At 32.1% G+C, this 13,836-nt stretch overlaps 1 pseudogene; it reads left to right on the forward strand.

Annotated features, from left to right (window-relative positions):
- Nucleotides 1-379: 379 nt before the first annotated feature.
- On the forward strand, nt 380-2,067 carry LOC149263784 (aspartic proteinase nepenthesin-2 pseudogene; annotated as a pseudogene).
- The last annotated feature ends 11,769 nt before the right edge of the window (nt 2,068-13,836 follow it).

Below are 13,836 nucleotides of genomic sequence, written 5' to 3' on the forward strand. Positions count from 1 at the left end.
CAATCGCCGGTGAAGCTTTGTGACAAATTTGGAAAAGGAGAGACCACAAACGCGATTAAGACTTTGACCAATCACTTCAAATTTAATCTGTCCAACATAGTTATAGTTATAGCATTTTTTTTATCAACATTGCCAACTTGAAATGCATTCCGGAACACAGCAAAGACTTTGAAAAGATCCCTTGCCACATAAAGAGAGACCCAATTGAATGGCTGCTATTGATTAACCAATCTATAAAAATTAAAATTTCCAATCCAATCATTGCGATTTCAGTTTTACATATATTCACGGTCAATAATATATTTGAAAGTTCTTACCTCTAATAGATGGATTTATGACCTCCAATCAATATAAATACAATGCAATCCATTCATTCATGTTCATCCTCCTCCACCTATCCTACCCTTTGTGAAATAATATCTCTGCGTTGATATGGCTGGAGCTGCACAATCATCTGTTACATACAGTGCTGTTGCCTGCAAGCGCCTGCTTCTGCTACCTATTCCTTTGTTATTGCTGTCTGTATTTGTATTCCTTCCTTTGGTGGAATGTGAACAATTGAATGGATTGAGAATAGATCTTATGCGTAAAGATTCACTGTTCTACCCAAAAATGACATCCACTGAGATGTTGAAACGAGCAGTCAGTCGCAGTTATGTGAGACTTCAAAAGCTGGAGACCATATCTGCAGTTAGAAATAAATTGCAGGTTGGTGATCGAATTAAATGTGTCGAGTCTCAAGTAAGTGCAGGAGATGGAGAATTTCTTATGAATATTTCCATTGGTACGCCATCTTTACCTTATTATGCAATTCTGGACACTGGAAGCGACCTGATATGGACGCAGTGCAAGCCCTGTGAATATTGCTATAAACAGCCAACTCCAATCTATGATCCTTCCTTGTCTTCCACGTACGGTAAGGTCCATTGCAAAAACTCTCTGTGTGATAGCTTTTCCTGCTCTAATGCAACCTGCAACTACGGCTATAGTTATGGTGACTCCTCCTTCACGAAGGGAATCCTTTCGTATGAGACCTTTACTCTTTCTTCTCGAAAGGTTTCGCGTCTTGCGTTTGGCTGTGGCCACAATAATTCAGGAGTTGCATTCGGGCAAGCAGGTGGATTGGTAGGGTTTGGACGAGGCCCTCTCTCCTTGGTCTCTCAGTTGGGCAAATCCAGGGGAAATAAGTTTTCTTACTGTCTCGTCTCTGTTAATGATTCTCCTTCCAAAACCAGCACTTTGCTTATAGGGAAGCACACTAAGTTGAATGCCCCAACGGTCAGTTCGACTCCTTTTCTTCAAAGCACCTTAAATCCAACGTACTATTATCTTTCATTGGAAGGAATCAGCGTTAATGACAATTTATTAGCAATTCCTGCTGCTACTTTTGATCTTCAATCTGATGGCTCTGGCGGAATTATCATAGACTCTGGAACGACTGTCACTTATCTGAAACAGAATGTTTATGATGTTGTGAAGGAAGCCTTGAACTCATCGATTAATCTCCCAAACGCCGATGGCTCTAGCGTCGGCCTGGACCTCTGCTTCCAAGTCCAACAGGGCTTTTCAAATCCAAGCTTTCCCACTGTGATCTTCCACTTCAAGGGAGCAGATTTCGTTTTGTCCAAGGACAACTACTTATACGATATTGGAAATGGGGTGCTCTGCCTTACAATGTTATCGAATGGAGGTATTACTGACCTCTCCATATTTGGAAATCTCCAGCAGCAGAATTACCAAATACTCTATGACAACCGCAAGAACATGCTGTCTTTTGCACCCACAGTTTGTGGCACCCTGTAACTGACTTTTTCAGTATATGCTGCACGTTACATATTTTTTTTCCCTCTGCTCCATCCTCTGTAACAATGAAAGGAAGCAGTTAGATTTTATTTGTAGAACATGTTGCAGGCTAGCTGTTTTTGTCCTGCTGGTCATGAGGACGAGAATGACCTCGTGAGCCGTGTATTTATGCATTCTGTAATAAAGATGAACATGGAATATCTTCGCCATGCCGACCATGGAAGCTTTACTGGGGATATATGACTAGCTGATTTAATATTTGTATTCATTTTTTATGTCAGTTTATTGAGGTTGAGGACTCTATATTTAATTAACTAATTTTTAATCGCATATTTTGTGCTATTATTTTATTAAGGTTAAATAGCTATTATCTTCCAACAGGTAAATAGCATACCGAGTGGAGGCTTAAAATATGAATGGTTAATCGAGGTCAATTCTCAGTCTCCGCACATTCTCAATCTGTGAATAAAGTGCACATGGATATGTAAAGTTGTGGCCACCTTTTAATCCGTTTGGACATCATATTTCAGAAAAAGAGAACAATCAAATCACGAGTTCCAGTAGATATAGAGAATATGATGATATAAGAGGAACTACGGTTTAATGAATTTTCACTTTATTCTATTTTCCGTAGACTTTCATAATGATTAATCAATACATTGTTCAGTAATTTCTTAACGAGGGGTGTCGATTTCTCTCGTAAATGACGGTTGATATGATATGAGAGAAAAACTACGGTTTACTGATTTTTCAATTTATTGTATTTTCAGTAAACTTTAACAATGATTAATAAATACAGTCACTGATTTCCTAACGAGGGGTGCCAATTTTTCTGGTAAATGACGGTCGCTGTGTGGGAGTGTAGGTCTTGAAGGGTTGAGTATATTTTTTTATGGCACTTTAAAATAGGAGTATATTTATTTTTTATCTCATCCTTTCCTTTTTCTTACATAACTGTAGTTTCACTATCAAAAGTGGGTTATTCAATGAGTCGTTGAAACGCCGTTGTCTCATATTTAGAATTTGTTGAAATAGCAATACTCACTACTTTCATGGTCGACCAAAATAGTGTTGAAAATTCAAATCGATGGGAATTCATTACTAGATTTGAGAAATATTTTGAATACACTTGCATTCATTTCCTCTATGTCCATAAATTCTCAACCATTGATTAAAGTTCACATGGATAGGTAAAGTTGTGGCCACATTTTAAATGGATTGGAAACGATAATTAAATCAAGTATGGAGTACAACCATCTATCGGATATGATGATATTAGAAAAGGAAAAACCTCCACCTTGTTTTAAAGATGAAATGGAACTTAATTTTGGAGAAGAGGGTGGCAAAAACATTTTAATTTTAGATTTTCAAAGACAAAATTGGCTACGAAATCCTCACAAATTGATTGCATAAAAAATTGTTCTTAATTTTAAATTAAGAGAAAAATATGATATTTATGGTGTAAATATATTCTATATTTATATTTATGAATTTGGAAATATACTATATTTATATTTATCAATTTGGAATATTTTTATATAGTTTTTTTTAATTATAAATGGTTATTGCATTTAATTACGTGTTATTTTAAAGGAAATTGTTGAATGGTTAGTTTAATGATCATTCAAAATAACTTAATGCATAAATTTAATATTTTATATATATATATAGATATAGATTTTTTTGGAATTTTAGTTCATTAAGAATAAAACTTACTAAAAGTAAATGCACATTGATACAATTAGAACTTTGGAAAGACTTTGAATTCAAAAAATGCAACTTTAACCAATAAGAATATTTATTATCCTCCCTATACAATCTTTTTATATTTTAATTTCTTTTATAATATTGGACAACAATTACCATATCCATATTTCATAAACCCAATGAAGTGAAATTCTTCCATTGACAACTATCCTAGACTATTGACCACTTATTTATTTTCCCCTACATCCCTTCTAATCTTCAAAGTGTTGGAATATATAAAATACGAATTATCGAACAAATTAATTTTGGTTGTTTATATATGTTGAGTCTTCAATAAGAGTTTTTATCACACAAAAAGTCATCCCTTAGTCAAAATTACTAGGATTATGAGAATACACCATGTTAGTATAGTATTACTATATTAAAATCCACTCTTGCTTCTCAAACCAATGAAAATATTGTAAAGAACCACTTTTCCTAAGTTATTTTCATTAATTTTACCAATTTAATGAAAGTAACTTATAAATCAATTAATTTTATGTTATGTTCATTACTTTACCTTTTCACCTTTTCCTATGAAGGTGATTGAGTTATTTTTAGCCACTTGACCCATTAATGCAGAATTAATTCAATACATCATTTACTTATAAATTATTTTCACTAGTTATCTTAGGAACTTGTTATTTTGAAGTTAGTTGCATGTAGTAAACTTTAATAGAGATCTTTTCATAGTCTCCTCTGGTATTTAATTAATTGAAAGAAAAATAACCTTAAAATACCAAAAGGGTTTAGACCTAGCTTTAGCACAATACACATTTTTTATTATTTGGACCATATCAAATCTAATAACTATTTTTCTATAAATATGGGAGGTTTTCTAATAAATTCACATCACCATTTCGTCATCTACATTATCACATGTCTTCGTTAGAGATATGTCAGTTTTTAGTTCTCACACCTTTCTATCCAACATAAGAGATATATAAAAAGGATTCTTCAGAGATGCAAGATACAACAAGAACCCTCCCAAGGAAGAGATTAAATGAGAACCACATCTTCCAACAATCTCTCCGTTATTGTATTCAAAATTTTCTTCGATAATTGAAATCACATTTTTCTTCCGTGTTTGTTGTTCTTAAATGGTTTTTTTAAAGAATATCCTTTGCAAAGTGTAATCATATTTCTAATTAGAGTTTGCAGTCCATATTTTTTAACTATTGTATTTGCACAACCACTAATAATTTTTTTTGCTAACCTTTGTCGTAAAAAGGAGACAACATCTTGGTGACTCCATTAGAATGTGAGCTATATTAAAGTCGTAAGTTATGCAGTAGTTGTTAAAATCTTGATTACTCATTTTTTTTTTTATTTTCTAATTATTTTTTGACTAATAAATTATGTTATTCCTTTCCTACCATGTGTATAGATTATGAGTTTCTAAACATTGATAGATGACACTAGAAAACCACTTTTTGATATCAAATGTTGATACTGATGTAGATATCCTTGTGAAAACATGCATCAGCTCAATGCAATTGTTAGGATGGGGGATACTTATGTAATCCCAATGAAATCCATGTTAGTTATATGAAAGCATCAAAATTTTCAGACAAAATAAAAATCCATTTTTTTGTTATTTTCTTGTAGTTGCTATTCATTTGTTGTATGTGTTTTTCTTATGTTTTAGTAGACCCTTATTTAGCTTACATTTCTTTATTTTCTTGATCCAAAGATTAGTAACAAGATCCGTAAGCGATTTTAGTACTTCTTTAGGAAAAGGATCTCTTAGCAACCATCATATTTGTGTACTAATATAGGCTATAAAAGACATTGAGTTAGAGATAAGCCTATTTCCACCTAGGCATCATATCAACAGAGGCTATTTTTGGGGTTGAGCATCAATCCATCAATAAGACATCCTTGTAATTATCCTTCTCTTTCTTGTTTTTTGTCTATATTTTCCTTGTTGTTTGCAACCCAAGATCATATATGTTAGCAGTAGACATTCCAAAAGTTATACTTACAATAGAAGGAAATGTTGGACATAATCCTTGAATATTTTTTTCCTTGTAAAGAAAACTGTAAATAGTTTAGAGAAGTAGAAGATGAATGCACCTTTGGATAATGTAATGAGGAGTCACTTAACTGTACAACTTTTAGTGGACAAAAATAGAATTTGTCTTGTGAATTTTCTCCCTAAAATTGAGAATAATATCAAAGCATTGCTGGTTCATATAGCAACACGATTACCTCTATTTCTTGCAAAAATTCTCTTCTGACTCCTCTATGAGACCCTATCCACTATATAGCTAGAATTATTGTACCCTTCTACGAGATTAATTTAGTTTTTCAAACATATACACTCCCTCATTGAATCTATTGGTGACTCTTCTTGAATCCTAATGCTCGACACCTCTACTCAATTTCATACCCATGATTCTCCCAAAAGATACTAACCACTACAATATCAAAATTATTTTTAGCACTGTTAGTTTTCATAACCATTTCCAACTGATTTCTCTATGTGCCAAGCACTCTCCTTAATTGATGATATGAGAGTTTCAAATATGACATGAATTAAACTGCACGAGGATACAATCATGCACTTTTCAGAATGATTCCATGGCTTCTTCCTTATTTAAGCTAGCTCACCATAGAATCACACACTACTAAGAAATTTATTTATTTTTGCCTTGACTATGTAAACAAGAAGTGTATTTCTATTTTTTTTACTAAAATTATTTAGTTTCACCCCACACTATTACATCTTAGTGTGCCTTATAATGTTATGTAAACATATGTGAAATATGATATTCATACAAAAACACTAGTAAATCAAGATCCCATTCACACAGGAGGTTGAATCTCACTCAACTAGTGGAGTGAGAGAGAAAAGCAATCAAAATTCTCTAGGAAACTAAATCAAGAGAGAGGCAATGGGACCATGTCAAGTATAGTTAGTCTATATGTTTCCTTTTCAAATGTATAATCTCAATGTAACATGGTGATGTCATATAAGGATAGAATCATTTGTTGGCACAATGAGAAAACACATCCATTTGAGTTTCATATCACTGGTTTGGAAGCAAGGTTGATGATATTGGCCAAGTCTAGTTGTATTAATCTCTCCTTTAATTTGATGTTGGGTTTATATTATTTGATTTCTAAGAGAGACTATTTTGAGGCTTTATATCCCTACTCAAAATGTTACATGCAGTCATCAATGGTTTCTTCATTCAAAATGCATTCCCTCATCTTTGTTTTGGGAATAGCATTGATTGTTAAGGAGGACTACCAAGAGTCGTCTAGAAAGAATAAGCACACTAACGGGTCCTTCAATTGCCTTTCTAATTTTTTATAACCAGCATAGATCCATCTTATGTATGGATCTAATATGAGCCAAGTGGGATCAAATTTATTCATGTATAAACTTATTCAGAGTGTAAAATACAATGTCTTATCTTTCATTATTTAAATTCTATTTTTGAATGCTATATAGAGTGTAGATAGGACCACCTATACGTTTTAACCATAAAATATTAATTTGTTCATGGTATATACATAATTTTTTTTTAAACAATGTATAATATATACATAATTAACATTAAAATATTTTAGATAACATGTACATCGTGACTTTTTATACTGCAAATTAAAATATATTTTTATTATTAATATATTTTTAAGTATATGTCAATATTAATTCATATTAAAATATTCTATTGATAACCCACATTGAGTAATTTTTATATACAACATTAAAATAGTTTACTTTAACAATTTTTTCCTATATAGATATATATGAAGTTGAATTGACATAAATTAGTTAACATAGGTCTTCAAATAGTTTATTTAAATGCTGAAATATTTTTGAAAAGTACAAAAATTTAAACATTTTACTCACACATTTTTTTACTTCTACTTAATTTACAACACATTCATTTTTTTTATTACACCTCACATTATTTTTACACATAATTTTTATTTTTATTTTAAAGGAGCACTAACAGACAAACAAACTTACACATCCCCTCATACTAGGTTGTAGAATGAGCCTCTAGGCTCAAAGACAATTAAAAGACTATTTTTTTAAATTATAAATTAAAGATTATTTAAACACTTCTGAATTACCATGTACTATATATACCTAGACAACTATATAAACATAGATTTAGTTATTTTTTTGGACTGATAAGAACAATAATAATGATTACAAGGCACGAGTCTACAAATACTTTTTAAAAAGGTTACCATAAATAATTTTATCTAAATAATGATGAAATGATAAGATTGCCCTAAATAAATTTGATTCTAAAAATAAATGATTTATTTCAACTAGAATGGAAACAATATCACTTATAGCCTATTTAACTAAAAATACATGGCAATGAAATGAACTTTATTGTAATTAACAAAATAATATTCCTCTAATGAAATCAAATGACTAGACTTCTTTAATTATCTGTGTAGGAAATAAAATTACTAGTTGCTTCGCAAAAGGAAATGACTTTAGAAAGAAACCACTCATGCAAGGGAAGGAAAATAAACATCACATGAACTCACAAATATATGCTTATGAGAATCTCAAATTTTAATGAGATGAGCACTAGACTCAAGAAAAACCATAACAATATAAACTAGTTTAGAGCCTTATCCTAAAGTTACACAACCTTGATGCAATCAACATACCTTGTAACTAAGAATTTCTCTATATTGGATCATACTAATAAGTACTCGGTTGAATAAAAAATATAAAGTAACTATTCCATGTGAAAGCAGAAAAATATATTATTGTAGTCAAATTTTCCATTCCTAAAATTCCAATTGTGAGTTAATGCTTTTAATTGCACAAAAAACAAAAGGATGCAACTTAATAACTTAATTACTAAACACTAGATCATAATAAGATACAACAAACCTAGCTAAGGATGGGGGCCTAGATCTATAAACTACTACGAACAAAAATTTGTGGATGCCTCGATTTAAGTATTCATTCTCTGGAAAAGAAGTTGTAGAACACAAACAACTTTATATTGAATAGTAATGGGCTTACAATATATCAACATTACAACCAAAGTATTGTCTCCTATTCAAGGTGAGTAGGATATTTATACAAAATTGAAACTATCCATCCTTGGGAAAGGATTTCATCGACTTCCATGAGAATCTAATATTCTCATGATGTTCCAATTTATTGACTTTAATAGGAAACTGGTTCCAGTAGTTGACCTAAAATATGACTTAAATTCTCAAGATGTTTCAAGTTATTGATTCTAATAGGAAACAGGTTCCAACAATTGACCTAAAATATGACTTATATCCTCACAATCTTTCAAGTTATCAACTCTAATAGGCAATAAGTTCCAATATTTGTCCTAAAATATGACTCATTAAAAGGCATCCACACCAGCTTATTACAACCAATGGTAGCTATGAAGAAACTACCGCACACAACACACCATGGTCATTATAGCTAGAAAATAGATGCATTGCAAGATACAATTATATCATTTGATTGTTCCAAACAAGAAGGTATCATAGCTATATGTTTTTCCTTTACCAAAAAATGGCGCCATTTCATCCAAATATCAACAACATACCTAGTTATGGTAGTGTTGGTGAACAACATTACTGTGACAACAATGGTGATTAGTGGTGTAATAGACATGGTGTATTAGTGGAATTAAAACCACACTGACAAATGGTGTGGTAACAATACTCACCAACGATGTAATAAAAGTGGTGACAATTAGTGATACAACAATATTGACTAGTAGTGTAACAACAATGTTGATTATTAGTGTAACAAAAGTGATGTATTTTAGGTGTAATAGAAATGCTGACAAGTAGTGTCAGAACAATCATGATAAGTGGTGTAATAAAATCCCTCATACGCCATCCTAGGGTAGTGGCCCATAAACCTTTCTCAGGAGTAAGTTATGAAGGCTTATCTCCCTTAATCACACTAGCATAATTCATCAAAATGAAATGAACAATAGGGGAACATACCTTAGAGAAAATATATCATTATATTGAAAAGTGATATAAGCAATGCTTTGAATTGTAAATAACAATTATTATAAAAGAATAATATAGGCATGTAAAAGATGTCAACGCAAGAACCCATAATCTACTCCCAATCAAAGATTTTGCATGTCCTCATGCAACCAAATGATTAATCACAATTCGAATCGAGGTAGGAGTCATAATGGAATTATGAAATATTAAAATATAATTTCCCTTGACCATTAGATGGGTAATATCCTTCATTACACTAAATGTATTTCCAATAGACAGCCTCCAATATCCTTCGATATTGTAGTGACACTGATATTCAAGTGTCATAAACCAAATCCAAAATCATAGCTTAATGGAATATTAATCCAAACCATTGATTCCTGCACACTCTCATGTATTGAACATTCCTATTTACTCATTATATTTACACCCTAAGGTAACCAAAGGTGTCCCTCCCTCTCATTTCTTATATGGATTTCCCCCATTTTTATTTGCAACATTCCATGGTATCATCATTGCAAATATCTACTCCCACCATGTAGTGGATGATGGTCCCTTGTTGGGTGATGGAGACAATTATTTTTAGTAACATATAAAAAAAAAATTCAACATTACTCATGAACAATGTGAAATATATTAGTTGTATGTAACCAACAAATTGGTTTGAGTTTCACTCTGGGTCATGATACAAACAAATGTTATGGTCATAAAGTGGACATAACAAATTATTCTCTTCAATGATGCTTTCATATTACACTTTTTGTATAGGTTACCTTATATGGTATTCATGTATTTAATACTTTGAACTGAAGTAATAAATATATTTCATATATAAGAAGATATCATGAATAAGAAAATGTGCTATAAAACTAATAATTGTATATATAAGCGATCTCACCTTATTGTTTTTTTTTTCTAGGAGTTTTATTTTGGCTTGTAATGTGGAGGTTTCCTTTGATCCTTTTCATCAATCCATCCCTCCAATGGTCCCACTTGGGCTATTATACCTATAAGTGTTCATCCCATATCTATATGAGGCTATGAAAGATTTTCTAATTCTCCTTTATAGACACAACCCCAATTCCATAGGTCTCATCTACATATTTCCACTTGGAAATTTGAGCTTTCAATTAGGAAACACTATTAGAATAGATTTTTGTTACAAGATTTTGGATTGTAGGCATGACGTCTTGTTGATTTTTTCTTCTATTAAGGTTTTTTCTTTCTCTTTGACACCATCAATGGATGCGAGCTCAAACACTATATACAGTGCTATAGTTTACATAGGTAATCTAGTTTCATCCTTGTAACTCCCTTCGTCCACAGTAAGGGTTTTCTCTCTCTAGTTTTTGGCATTGCTTTTTTAGGTAATTAGAGACATGGTTTACTAATCTAATGCAATGTTCTCTGGATCAAGGGGAAACTCATTTGATTCAACTAGTAACCCCTTGTTTGAAGATTCAAGAGGAGAAGCATCAAGATCCTCCTCTACTTCTATCTTTGATCGCTTGCCCAAGGGAAGTTGAATATATTTAGTATCTTGGGAAACATAATATAGGACTTCCCATATTTGGAAAGGTTGTAGTTCTTATTTTTGTTTTCTCACTTTATTTCTTACATTTTGGCTAACCTATTTCAATCCAATGATTTGCTTGATAATTTCAAAAATCGAGGTCCTTCAATAAATGTCATATCTAGTATATTTCCTTTGTTTTCAATTGGGAATTTCCCTCCTATGAGGTGAAACAAGGTCATATCCATGGTACTTTAATATTCTATTTTTTCTAGTGGGAAAACATGCTTTACGTTTTCATATCCTATTGATTCTCATGTAACAATAGAAAATTTATTTTCTTCTTGGTTATTTTGTAATAATAGGTTCAGTTTATTTTCCAGTTTGTTCTTATTTAACACCAAGATTATTTGTTATTTTTTCCCTAGTGGAATACTGGTTCTACTTTCCCTTACAATTTTGAAATCAAAAATCCTGCCAGAATTTTCTTGCATCATAGATTGAGATTTTATTTTTGGATTGCAGGGGTGGTTGGATTGATTCTTAGTGTTCTCTTATTTCTCTTGAGGGTTTCCCTATGGATTTTTCTCCCCATGTTTTAGATTCCGTTTCCATCCTCTTTTCTAGGAGAAACTCATAAGTTTTCCCTCTAAATCTTCTCGTTTGCATCCTTATTATTATAGGGAATGCATTGTGATGAGTTTTACTATCCCACAATGTGGAACACAAGATATAGGTATTTTAGAATCTCTCACATTTTGTGGCATATGTTGCAATGTTCTCTAGATTAATATGGGCATGTGCATTAGCCTCTAGTGCCAAATTTGGCTAAAACATTTGAGGTGGTAACAAAAGATAATGTCATGGAGGCCCTCACAAGTTATATACTTCTACATAAACTACTTAGTGTCTATCCATTGTGGAGGATATTCTCTATTGAATACTCCTTTTTGTTCACTAACATCTCAATTTCCTATAAGAAGTCCTTTTTAACATCTGGAGAGGATTTTCTTATTATAATAAAACCATTTTCATCCCACATATATAATCCTTGTGACTACCACCATTCCATTTCCATCCACTATAATTTGGAGTCCCCTTACATATATCTGAAAGTCCTGTAGGTTCTATGGAAGCTCCAACTTCAATGCAATTATTTTCCAAAGCCCCTATAACTTGTCAATATACACAAATCTACTATTTTGTAGAAACTATTCCATGCTTCTCCATATGTCTCCAATAACTCTATACCTATAGAATCATGGAAAATGAGTGAATTCTCCATGGTTATGTTTGTTGAGGAAGAAAAATATGAATAACTTGGTTGCAAAGGAAGAAACACAACACTTTGTACGGTAATGGAGTGATTTTATCATGAATCACTAAATTTAGGATGAGGGAATAAAGGTGCAATAGAGGTAGTTAAGTCTGGAGGTGGAATTAATTATGTGATATCATTGTGAAATCATTGATGAAATCAGGGGAATGATTATAGTGGGTGGAATTCTCCTCAATTGAACTGATGGATACTTTTGACTAATTAATTATAAGTGTGATGAATGGATGGGAAAGTTACACTACAATTCATGTCAATTAGTGGAAAATAAATCTTGCGTAAGAGAAATCCACCTCTTATCAATTTCCCACTTGTAGATATGACATGTTGATCTAAGTGTAAAATTTTAGAAACATATGGTGGTGGCACATGTTGCCGAGAGATTCATATCATGTCATTGTTACAAGATCAGTGTGGTGTCACAACAACATCATAGTTGGATAGTAGGCATGTGCTATTAGAACAAGGCACTCTAGCTCTCAATTTTGTAACAACTACATCGTGTTGTAGTGAGGCAATAATTGGATATTGTTATAGCATAATGCTCATGGATCGCATGTTACAACATGTGATGTAGGAACCTACAACTCCTAGAATTTTCTTTCATCACATATTGAGTTTTTGTTTTTGGATTAGGAACCTCCAAATATTTAGATGTCACTACCATGCATGGGTGGTGGGGTGGATTCCTAGTGTTTTTATATTTCAATTGAGGGCTTTCATGTGGCTTTTTATCCTTATTTTTTAGCTACCTTTTCCATTGAATCTTCTAGAATATCTTCATAAGGGTGTCCCACTAAAGATTTTAATATGCACCCTTCTCGTTCTAAGGAATGCACCACAATGAGTTTAATTATCACACAATGTAAAACATAGGACATAGGTATTTTATAATCATTGACTATTTGTCTCATTTGTTGCAATGATCTCTATAGGAATATGGGCATGTTGATTAGCCTCTAGTGCCACATGTGGCTAAACTTTTTGAGGCGGTACCAGAAGATAATGTCATGGTGGCCTTCACAAGTTATAGACTTGTACATAAAGTACACAATGTCTATCCATAATGGATGATATTTTCTATGAAATACTCTTATTTTATTCACTTATGTCTCAATTTCCTATAAAATGTTTTCCTTAACATCAAGAAGTTATTTTTTTTGTAATAAAACCATTTTTATCCCACCTATGGAAACCTTATGACTACCACTAATACATTTTCATCCACTATAATTTGGAGTCACCTTACATATATCTCAAAGACTTGTAGATTCTATGAAACTCCAACTTCAATGCAATCTTTTCCTAAAGCCCTTATAACTTCTCAAAATACACTAATCTACGTTTTCCTAGAAAATATGTCATGCTTCTCCATATGCCTCCAATAACACTATACCTTCAAACTCATGGAAACTGAATGAATCCTCCATGGTTTTGTTTGGTGAGGAACAACACTATG

Source organism: Pinus tabuliformis, chromosome 6 (assembly GCF_031772625.1).
Source record: "Pinus tabuliformis cultivar Carrire ecotype Pingquan chromosome 6, CPIR1, whole genome shotgun sequence".
NCBI classification, from domain to species: Eukaryota; Viridiplantae; Streptophyta; class Pinopsida; order Pinales; family Pinaceae; genus Pinus; species Pinus tabuliformis.